Source organism: Stegostoma tigrinum, chromosome 10, assembly GCF_030684315.1.
Source record: "Stegostoma tigrinum isolate sSteTig4 chromosome 10, sSteTig4.hap1, whole genome shotgun sequence".
NCBI lineage: Eukaryota > Metazoa > Chordata > Chondrichthyes > Orectolobiformes > Stegostomatidae > Stegostoma > Stegostoma tigrinum.
In genome coordinates, this window is record NC_081363.1 from 80,811,134 (window position 1) to 80,823,345 (window position 12,212).

A 12,212-nucleotide genomic window follows, 5' to 3' on the forward strand; every position below is an offset into this window, starting at 1 on the left:
GCGTGAGAATACCACACCAGCTAGCTCACCTCTATGTGAGGCAGGTGTGTAGTGGTGATAGTCACTAACCAGTAATCCAGAACCCCAGATTAGTGGGGCAACATGAGTTAAAGATTTCACAATGGCAGACGATGAAATTTGTATTCAATACAAATCTGGAATTAAAAACCTTCTAACTATTGTTGTTAAAAACTCATCTGGTTCACTAATGCCCTTTGGAGAATGAAATCTGGCTTATTTGTGACTCCAGATCCACAGCGAGGTGGTCAATCCTTCCCTGCAATCAGAGATGAGGCAGTAAATGCTGAGAAATGGAAAATACCACACAACATTCTGATTTTTAACTTTATCACTGCTCCTTCACTGCCAACGACTCAAAGTCCTGGAACTCTCTTCCCAGCAGCTGGTAAATAAGCAGACAACTCTTTTTCCAGCAGTAATCAGGGTTGAGTAATAAATGTGGGCCTTAACAATGCTCCCTTCCCAAATACGAAAAAAATGTACAAAAACAATAAAATTCACCCATACAATTATACAGCAAAAATACTTTCTAGTATTTCGCTGACAGTTTTTTGTTATGGTTCAGTTTCCTCCAATTCTTTTAACATGTGTTCAGAATGTAAGTTTCCAAAAACTCACTTTGAACTCTAACTGAAACCTGTCCCTCAAGCCTGGCCTGAATTTTATAATAAAACTCAACTATTGCTTTCCCCTTTTCTACATGTCACTTCACAGGATAAGTAAATCACCAGGCACATCCCTTTCTCTACTCTATGAGTAGTAACACAATATTACATAGAGCCATAGCACAGGGAAGAAAGCAATTCAACCCATCTTGTCTATGCTAGCTCTTGGAAATAGTTATCCTATTGTTCCCACACCCCTGCTCTTTAGCCATATCTGTAAAAGAAAGTCCCTTTTAAGTATATATTTGATCTTTACAATTGAATCTAAATTCACTTTTTTGGAGGCAGTGTGTTTTAAATCATAAGGCACTGCACAAAATTGTTTCTCCTGGATTTCTCACTTGTATTTCATTTTTAACCATTCATTTTCAATCTTGAGGCTCTAGCTAGTGACTGTCTTACTAATGGAAACAGTTTCTCCCTAATCACTCCCTCAAAGTCGCTCATAATTTCCAAGACTTAATCTGGAGCTGGTGAAAACTTTCTTTTCAAAGCTTTGTTGAAAACATTATTTTTTTCCATTTTAAGAAGTTCTTGCATGGTCATTAAAGTAACTTAAGATGATTGTACTAAAGATCCCAATCAATGTTTTCTTTAGTTTTTAATGGATTTTATCTAATGAGAAAAGTACTCCCATGCATCTCCACCACTTGCACAATACTGATCAAGAATGATCTGCCTTATACCTTTGTAAGACAGAGCCCTATCATCAATCCTCACAGTTAGAATTCGTGAAACTTACAACATGGCATCTAATGATTGAAGTTGAAGAAACACTTCCTTTCAGAGCATACCAATGAAAGAATTCCAAGAGGAGCAGGTTCATGTTTAGGTTCTGGTTCACATCTCTATTGAGAGGGTGTGAATGGAGTCTACTTATTGAGGGGTGGGGGGGCCCAGGTCCCTGTAGGACAGTTTAAATTGCCCACCCGGACAGTGAAGGCACCAGGGACAATAACACTGTGTGAAGGCTGATTGTCCAAAACCTTGGATCATGCTGGTAAAAACAGCCAGAAATGGGATTGGGGATAGCATCCCATTTTTAAGAGCTTCCAAGACTCCCTCAACCAATCCATGAATAAAGCACAAGTTCACAAATGATTTTCTTCTTAAAAACATATGTCTGTGAGGAGTTTACACATTCTCCTCGTGTCAGCGTGGGTTTCCTCCGGGTGCTCCGGTTTCCTCCCACAGTCCAAAGATGTGCAGGCTAGGTGGATTGGCCGTGCTAAATTGCCTGTAGTATTCAGGGGTGTGTGGGTTAAAGGAGGATGGTCTGGGTGGGATGCTTCAAGGGGCGGTGTGGACTTGTTGGGCCAAAGGGCCTGTTTCCACACTGTAGGGAATCTAATCTAATATTTCTCAACTTCTGCCTCCAAGCATGGTCTTCAGTTTGCATTTGTGGCCTGCCTCTACGTTCTTGATCATCTTTCAAGATTGTGCTGTTTCATTCCTGCCACCTCTCTGCACTTTCTCTTCCAAAGTGCATCTTTGCATTCGCGTTTAAAATAATGCTCAGATTTATTTACAAGTAAGATAATTACACAGAAGCAGAAAAGTATATGGTAACGTACTGATGATATAAATACTTGGAAAACAGAAAAATGAAATCCTGCCCACAGGAGATCAAAATAGCTCTTTTAGAGCATGTTTCTGACACAAAGCATTCAGAGGAAATAGACCGCTGGAGACTTCCTGATGCAATATCTGTACAAGGGCACCAAGTCTGCTCATTTGGGCCACAGAACAGACCTCAATTCTAAACACCCGAGCTGCCAACTGAACGAAAGATTTTTACATAAAAGTGTAGACTTTAGAGTGAATAACGTGTCATAAACAGTTGTCAAGCAATAAAATTTTAAAGTGCGGTGGTTTTGTGCGTCTTCTTAAGAATTTTTCTGCACAGCAATTAGCACCGATCAGGCACATTGAGAGTTGCACTGGTCTGAGGCATTCGCTGCCGAGCTCACACACAGATCACAGAGCATGGCGAAGTTTCTGAAACCAGCTGAACACCCAGTCAACTGCTGGAACCCTACGTGAATGTGCATATGCATCTAACACAAGAAATGAAAAGCCCCCCTTTTTGTGGATACTCCTCAGTGTGTTAAGGTCCTCGTGCACCGAGAATGAGGCTGGCTCATGTGAGGCGTAGATGTCTGCAATTCCGAAGCTTCCAGAAGATCCCAGCAAAAACGCTCTGGTCGTGTCTTCAACACACTGACGAACTTGCAGCCGGAAGAACCAAAACAGGGCTGTGAGGAGGGGGGGAACAGGCTGCAAAATGCATGCATTTCCTGAGCACAGACTGCAGCCAGCTCTGTATGGGGGTGGGGGAACTATCCGCAGCCAGGACTGTGGAGTTGCAACGAGTCCAGTTCTGTGAGCAGGCCCTCACGGAGCGAAGCTGCCAACATTCAGGGTTTATGTGAAAATAACTTGGATGGCCTTCTATTGACATGTGTTCAACTGACCCCAGCCACCAGGAAGGTAATATTCTCGTTAACCACTCTTGAGTGCATTAATATCCGTAACTGGGAGACAATTCCAACGCTCTGTGGGAAAACAAACCCGCCAGAAAAAAAATTATCCAAATCGCAGCAGCACTGAAGGGAGCGAGCCGAGATAAAATTCCTCAAGCCCTTAGCTGAGTCTTCAGTGTTTTTATTTCCAGATGCGGTTGAGTCAGGCCCTATCAAAACAATTTCTCCCTGACAAAACAAAGAACAAGGAGGAAGCGGCTCCCAAGAAGGATGTGATCATTCCAGCCCGTGTCCCGGCAGATATCAGGAAAAGCTTTAATCATCGTGTAGTCCAACAGTCCTGACCCGCTCGCAAGGGACGGGGTGGGTTCAGCTCCGAGTCAATGAGCTTGCCTGGACATATAACATTGCTGTGCGGAGAGCGAGTCAGTCCTATCTGCCCGTTCTTTTGAATCAGCCCCCTTCAGTTCCCGAGCCTCCTGGTCTCTCTCCCCACCGCCTGCGATGGGACAGATGGACCCCCCTCCCCCCCCCCGGTAGTTCCGAGCCGATGTTATGATTTCTCTCCGCCTGATGGATGACAACTGAGGCAATCCAGCAGAGCATTGCAGGATTCCTCCCACCCCCACCTCGATTCACCGATGCCACTCTGTGAGCAGCCGATGGAAAACGTGCTGTAAGGCCCCCAAGTTCATTCGTGCCCAGATAGACCACGGGCCTGCCACCATGGTGTTCATGTTTGCTCTCTGTCGCTGAGTCAGCCGGTCAGGCTGCTTCATGGCATCACAGGATCATTCATTTAGTCCACACCAACCTGCTGAAGAGCCTCCCATCCAGACCCACCCTGTGGCCACATGCCCAGTCCACATAGCCAGCACCTCCCTGGACACTATGCAGCAATGTAGCATGGGGATCAGTCCATCTTTGGAATGTGGGAGGAAGCCAGAGAAAACCCACGCAGACCTGGCGGTGGCGGGCGGGGGACATGCAAACTGCACACAGTCACCTGAGGCTGGTATTGAACCCAGCTCCCTGGTGCTGAGGCGGCAGTGCTAACCACTGAGCCACCTTTATATAGCTCCAAGGGAGGAATCTAATATTCCACTATGCATTCCCAGTTAACTTACCCTGTACCATTGGATCCCAACGATTATTCACGCCAAGTGCATTTTCCGAAAAAGCGCTAAAAGGCTGGAGAGATGGCAGGACTGCAATCCAGCGAATAGTTTCACCAAATAGCAGCATTAGAACAGAAGGAAAGTATTCAGTGGTTTTGTAGGAAGATAGTGGTATTGTCTCTGGCCTAGGATTCGAACAGTGCCGGACCAATATTCCAGGCCACGGGTTTCAAAATGCAATGCAAGAGCATGGCAGAAACTAAATCCAAGTTTAATGAATCTGGATTTGAAAGCTAGTAATAGTTGCCTTGAAATTATTGCTGATAGTTGCAAAACCTCATCTGGTTCCCTTCAGAGAATGGGAATTTACCTTCCTTACTGAGTCAGGCCTGCAGACCCATGGCAAGGAGATTGCCTGTTGACTGCTCTATGAAATGATCCAACAAGACCCCTAGTTCAAGAGACGTTAAACATAAAAGGGTTCAGAAAAGATTTATGAGGATGTTGCCAGGGTTGGAGGGTTTCAGCTATAGGGAGAGGCTGAATAGGCTGGGGATATTTTCCCTGCAGCGTCAGAGGCTGAGGGGTGACCTTATAGAGGTTTATAATATCATGAGGGGCATGGATAGGGTGCAAAGATAAGTGCTTTTTCCTAGGTCAGGGGAGTCCAAAACTAGAGGGCATAGGTTTAAGATGAGAGGAAAAAGATTTTAAAAGAACCTAAGGGGCAACCTTTTCACAAAGAGGGTGGTGTGTGTATGGAATGAGCTGTCAGAGGAAGTGGTGGAGGCTGGTACAGTTACAACATTTAAAAGGCATCTGATGGGCACATGAATAGGAAGGGTTTAGAGGGATATTGGATAAATTAGGTTAAGATAACTAGTTGGCGTGGACAAGTTGGACCAAAGGGTCTATTTCCATGACTCAATGATAATTAGGGATTGGCAACAAATGCTGACCCTTCCCATGAATCCCACATCCTGTAAAAGAATAAATTTAAGAACTCACTGAAGTCTCACTTTAAATTAGATCATGGTTGACCTGGATTTTAACTCCATTTGTTTGAGTTGATTTCTAGGTTGGAATATGTAGAGCCAGCAAAAACCCTGTCAATCTCAATTTTGTAATCTTCAAATTGATGCAGCAGCTGTAAGGCTCACAAGTTCCAGATTTCCACTCCCACTTTGGGGGAAGAGACAGACATTGGCCAGAATTGGCCAAGCTCCAACTCTTCATATTGTCCCTTTGCTGGAATCTCCCACCAGTGCACCCTGTCAAACCCTTCCATCATCTGATACACCTTGGTTTAGGTCATCCTTCGATATTTTACCTTCAGGGATCACAAACTGAACCCAATCTCATCATTTCTGAGGAGCATGTTCGTTCAATAGCCCATGCACTCATTGAGTGGACATAGAGCCGCAGAGCTGGACAGCATGGAAACAGACCCTTCAGCCCAACCCATCTGTGCTGACCCAATATCCTAAATAAATCTAGTCCCATTTGCCAACATTTGGCCTTATCCCATTAAGCGCTTCCGATTTAAGCACCATCCGGATGCCTTTTAATTGTTGTAATTGTCCTGGTCAGCTGACTGTAGCCTTGTCCAAATTTCAGGTAGACTGTGACTGCAATGCTTTCCAACAAGTTTAGACAGTCGTCTCCTGCTTTTGCATCAAGGAGAGCTCCCTAAGGGAGAAGGGGGAGGCAATGAGCATGAAGCAGAATGGGAGGCTGGGAAATCCCTGGTTGAAAAACAGCCAGCTGATGATCCCCAGGGCTGCCAGGATCAGCGCCAGTGTGTGCCATCAGAGGCAAACTTAGTTAAACCCAGCTCCTTAACTCAGCCCCAACCTGGATGACCGGGGCTTGGAGCTTAGTCTTTTCCCCTCTCTCGTCCTCTGTTTCTTAACTGAAAGGGTGAGGAGAAAGGCTTGATCTGCTCACTCTGCTGCTTGGCACCTTAGAATGGTCTTTTTTTTAATGAATTTATTATTCAAATGGTCAACTCATTGCCTTAAATTTTCCCACTGACCCCCTCCCCACCCCCCTCCCCCCCAAAAAGAGAAAGCCACGGCTCATGTGAAAAATAAATCAAACAACCCCTTTGCCATTCGGAACTGACAATCCTGGCAAGGAACAGTTCTAATGCTGACCTCTTTAAGCAGTGCCACATCTCCAAGCTGAATGGTCCGGGGTCATTGCTGTCTCTGAGGAATACTGCAACCAATGAGGTTCCAATAAGATGTTCAAACTTAGACCCCTGCCTGTCTGATCTGAAGTCAAAGGGCACAATCCCGATGAACAGCACAGACTACTCCTGGTGTCAAACATCTATCTCTGAACCAACTGTACCAAATAACAGAGAATTTATCCATTCACCTCATTCAGGTTTTATTTTACTGGAGTCTAGCAGAGACTAGAACTTCAAAAATGATTTGTTGGCTCTGAAAAGCTTTGGGAGGTCCTAAGGAAGAAAATGGTGCTACAGCAATTAAGTACTGCCTGTTGCCTCTTTGTGAAATCCCCTCTAAACCTCTTGCCTTCCACTTTAAAATTATACCCCTTGTTATTGACCCTGTAACAAAGGGGAACCTGTATGCTTTCTATTCACCCTGTCCCTGCCCTTCATAATCTTACGCACCTCAATCAGGTTGCCTCTCAACCTTCTCAGCTCCAAAGAGAACAACCTGACTTTATCCAGCTTCTCTTCACCGCTGAAGTGCTCCATTCCTGGCAAATCTCCTTTGCATTGTCTTCCAATACAATCACACCCTTGTTATAGTGTGGTTACCAAAAATGCACACAGTATTCAAGATGTAGCCTCACCAAAGTTCTCCAATATGATCTCTCTGCTCTTATAATCCAGGCCACAACTGATAACAGCAAGTGCCCCTATACCTTCTTAATTAACCTTTTAACCTGTCCTGCTACTTTCAGGGCTCTGTGGACAAGCATCCCAAGATTCCTCTGTTCCCTTGAGCATCCTTGTGCCCTGCCATTCACTGAGCATTCCCTTTTTATTTCTTCGAAGGAACATCACCTCACGCTCACCAGGGTTAAATCCCATCTGCTGCTGATCTGTCCATCTGACCAATCTGTTTATATCGTCCTGTAACTAAGGGCTATCCTCCTAACTGCCAACCACCTGGCCAATCTTCAGGTCATCCACAAAGTTATTTACCATTCTGCCCCACTCCCCCACAGCAATCTCATCCGTGTTGTTCTAGCTATCACAAACAATAAGGGACCCAGCACTGATCCTTGTGGTATGTACCTGGCACTAGTCACACTAACAACCTTCGACCACCACCCTCTCTCTCTCTTATTACAGAGCCAATTTTTGGCTCCAACTTACCACATTACTCTGGACCCCATGTGCTTTTACCTTCTCTATCTGTCTCCCACTTGGCAACTTGATCTGTTAAAGATTTTGCTGAAATCCATATAAACTACATCAGTAACACTACCCTCATCTACACTCCTGGTCACCTCCTTGAAAAATTCAGTCATATCTATTAGGCATGGCCTCACTCTGAGAGATCCATGCTGTCTATTTCTGATTTCTCTAATTGGACATTAATTCACTCCTTCCCCAATAGACCCTCCATGCACAGCATGGGGTTAGACACAGAGTAAAGCCTCCTCTACACTGTTCCCATCAAACACTCCGAGGACAGATACAGCACGGGGTTTGATACTGAGTTAAACTTACTCCACTCCTTGTCACCATCAAACACTCCCAGGACAGGACACCACAGGGTTAGATACAGAGTAAAGCCTTTTCTACACTGTCCCCATCAGACACTCCCAGGACTGGGACAGGGTTAAACACAGAGTAAGACTCCACGCTGACATACAAACCACTAACAAGGTCAGGTAAAGCATGGGGTTAGATACAAAGTAAAGCTCCCTCTCCATCATCCTGTGAAACACCCTATTTTGAATTAAAAGATAAATTGGATATACAATAAGACTCTCTCCACAGTGGTCTGATTTTTTTCATTTCTTTTGCCAGCCAACAGGGATAAATTAGGATTGGTTCTGTATCGTGGACTATCAGTTTAAACTGAGCACACTCGTTTCCCACAGGACTGTTGTGGAAGGAGGGCTTGATTCCTCCAGTTTTAATGTCAAAACTGAAGGCACCAGCACTGTCCCTGCTCCCTCCCCTCACAAAGCCCATTTGATGTTTCAGCCACAAAACGATTTGCCCTGCTAGCCCGTGTTTACAGAGTGCTGTCCAACAATCCCAGGTCTCAAACTGGAACTGCACATCAAACTTTAGCTGGGGTCTCATTCACAGAAACGAGAGAGAGAGAGAAAAAAAGCAAACCAGCAAGCAACTTGCACTTAGCAGGCTTGAGAGATGAATGAATGGCATTATTATGAGGTGGAAAAATTAATTGAATTGCAGTCAGGAATTTCTATCATGTGGGAACTATAATTTCCTTGAAATGCGATCCAGCTGTTAGTGATTTGGGCTTCCACACGACTTCGTTCTGGCACTTGCAAAGATCACCAATAGCAAGATTCATTTCAGTACTTTTCCCAGTCCTGGGCTTCTCTGAGCAGCAGCGTTGCCATTTATCCCAAACAGACCATTCAAAATTACTTGCCTTACAAATTACAGTCATCTTGTCCTCACGGGACAGCTGTGTGCCACTTGCCTGTTAAAAGGAGGTGTGCGGCATTGTAGCATCTTTTCACATCTTAAAGCACGCCACGCACAGTTCACAATGGTGTATGATGATGGTTGGCACACAAATCAATTTGAACAGAGAGCGTGCAAACTGGTTGGTTTACTGGCCGGTGTCGGTGATTGGGTTGAAGGTTTGTCAGGCCCTGTGGGGAATACCACTGCTCTTCTTCATTTGTACTGCCTGGCTCATGGGTTGACCTGCTCCTCAACTCTCCCCTCTTCTTCCTTGCCCCACACCCCTCCCTATTCACCAAGAAGTCAATAAAACTGGCCCTTAGTGTGCTTCCTACCTTTGAACCTGGCTGATACAGTTGGCTACAACAGGAGTTAAACAGCTGGCTAAGAAGCTGTTCGGAGCCTCCTGCATAGTATGCTAGGAGCGTTAAGTGCAGCCCTTGAGGCTGGGCAGAAAGTCCTTGGGCTTAATTATCTGGCCCACTTTACGCTGTCCCAAGGTTTGGCCAAGACTGTACTGAGGACACCACAGCCTGCATCAGAAGGTAAAACGCCAGATCAGTTTTTTGTTCCCTCACCTTCCTTTTCACGAATTAACATGGAACTTTGAAAAATAATTTTCCAGTGCAGTTTGTGGTTAGAATGTCTGCCGCAGATGTGTGCTGAATCACAGACTGTAAATCATTTTTTTTTTGGAAGGGAATTAGATGTTTTGCTTCAGAAGAATATTAAATGCTATGGAGAGGGTAAAGGTGGCGGGTGGGCGCAGGAATAAGTGAAAGATATAAGTCAGATGATGTCTGCAGATAAAATTCACTGTAGATCTCAAGGACTGAATGAAGTACTTCTGTGTTTATTATTATTAGTCAACGACCTGTGATAGTATATGCTTGTGGGCAGGTGACGAATGAGAGAAGTCTGAGTACGACGCCCCATGATCACCTAATTGTTATTTTACATCACAAATTCCCTAGGGTGCAGAAAGAGGCCACTCAGCCCATCGAGTCAGCACCACCCATGAGCATCCCACCCACAAGCGCACCCCCCCCCCATAACATCATATTTCCCTGCACACCCCTGGAGACTATGGGGTGCACAGAGTCATGCAGCAACCCTTTGGTCCACCTTGTCTGCACCCACCAGACATCCGCTCTGACTGACCCAGTCCCGTTTGCCAGCATGTGGCCCACAACCCACTAAACTCTTCCCATTCATGTACTCACCCAGAGGCCTTTCAAATGTTGTAATTGTACCTGCCTCCACTGGCAGCCCATTCTGTACACGTTTTTGGACTGGGGAGGAAACGGGAGCACCTGGCAGAAGCTCACGCAAACGTAGGGTGAACATGCAAACTCCGCACAGACAGTCGCGCCGAGGTTGGGATCAAACCAGGGTCCCTGGCGCTGTGAGGCAGCTGTGCTAACCACTGAGCCACCGTGCCGCCCGTCAACCAGTGCTGTCATGCCACAGATGAGGAGAAGCACTTTGAGTGGCAGCATCGGGGCCCGGGATGAGGGGACACAGCACGGGCCAATATCAGGGACCTCTGTGTGCAGGTGAGGGGTCAAGGCTTGTGTACGCGGGTCGGGGGTCAGACCCGGTGTTCCCATGTCAAGGGTCAGAGCATGTGCGCTTGGGTTAAGAATCAGGGCCCTTCTGCTTGCGTCAGGGGACGGGTGTACTGTGCACGGATCGAGAGTGTGTCTGGAAGTAGGAAGCAGCACGAGGGCCTGTGATTTCTGTCTCTAGCCCCTGGGGACCATTGACAGTCACTTGTGTCTTGGTAGACTGTATTCTCCCTCAGGAATGTTGGGGAGAATTTCTGAGGCACACTGGAAGTAATCTCTTAATGTTGTAAACATACGTTCTGTTTTCAGCAATCAAAGAACAAAGAAAAACACAGCACGGGAATAGGCCCTTTGGCCCTCAAAGCCTGCAAATACATGCTGATCGTCACAACCAAAAAAAATCTAGGAAATTCTGAACCATTCCTGACTGCGTAAACTAAAGCCGCTCACCAATATTCTTCACGCAACAGTCATTCCTAATGACATGCCCAATATGGGTGTGAAGATTTTGCAAATTTGAAACACAGAATGGACAAAACCGCTTATCAGATGGCGACCAGCGCATCCCGTGACTTTGGCAATATCAGGCAAGAGCAAACTCAAGCAAATATTGCGTTGAAGTATGAGCAATTCCAGGTTATTGTGAAACTCACAAGTCTGTTATTGGGTTAAACTGTAAATAAACAGACATATAATACACCATCTGATGTGCCTTTACTGTCTCACAAATGACAGAACAATCTGTGCCCTTCCCTGAATGGCTTTCAAAGGGTAATTTAATGGAATGTTCAATTAAGAAGGATATTTGAAAGCATGAAAGAAAGAGAGGCAGGGAGCTTCCCCAGATGGCCTGACCAACGCTCTAACCATTAAACATCAACAACTGAAGCAATCACCCATCTCACTGGGGAGGTTTCCACTGTGCTCAAAATAAGCTGCATGGTAACCGTCATCAGGCAGTAAAGTTAATGGTGTGGATTGCTTTAAGATGTGAAAAGATGCAATGATGTTCTACAATGATGTTCTACAATGCCTTTAATAGACAGATGTCACACATCATAGAATCCCTACTGTATGGAAACATTCAGCCCAACAAGTCCACACTGACCCTCTGAAGAGCATCCCACCCAGACCCATTCCCCTACCACTGTATTTCCCATGTCTAACCCACACATCCCTGGGCACTAAATTGGCAATTTAGCACGCCAGTCCACCCTAACCTGCATATCTGTGGGCTGGGGGAGGAAACCGGGGCACCCGGAGGAAACCCGCACAGACACAGGGAGAACGTGCAAACTCCTCACAGACAGTCGCCCAAGGCTGGAATCGAACCTGAGTCCCTGGCACTGTGAGGCAGCAGTGCTAACCACTGAGCCACCGTGCCACCCCAGTACTGTGAGTACTGTGGAGGAGTTAAACTTTGGTGCAGTCACTGAATGCACTCTGTCCGATGTGACTAACTCAATGAAGATGGTCATTGTTCCTCATTGTAACTGATGGGATATCCACATGGGAGAAGTGTTGGAAATGATTCCAGCGCCAAATGTTTGAGAGGACTTGCGGAACTCCGGATTTGAAAGACTGGGATGAAGTCCCATTTGTCACATGTTTGGAAAAGGTTGCTAAAAAAAATGATATGCGATCTAAGTGATTGCCCAAAAAATCTGCAGTTCCCTCTTACCTTGAATGATCCCCTGGAG

General features: G+C 45.7%; 1 long non-coding RNA gene across 1 annotated transcript; it reads left to right on the forward strand.

Moving 5' to 3' along the window:
* Positions 1-2,614: 2,614 nt before the first annotated feature.
* On the forward strand, positions 2,615-11,214 carry LOC132210094 (uncharacterized). The gene is made up of 2 exons (XR_009446292.1): positions 2,615-3,176; positions 10,822-11,214. It is a non-coding gene; the product is annotated as an uncharacterized LOC132210094 (long non-coding RNA).
* The last annotated feature ends 998 nt before the right edge of the window (positions 11,215-12,212 follow it).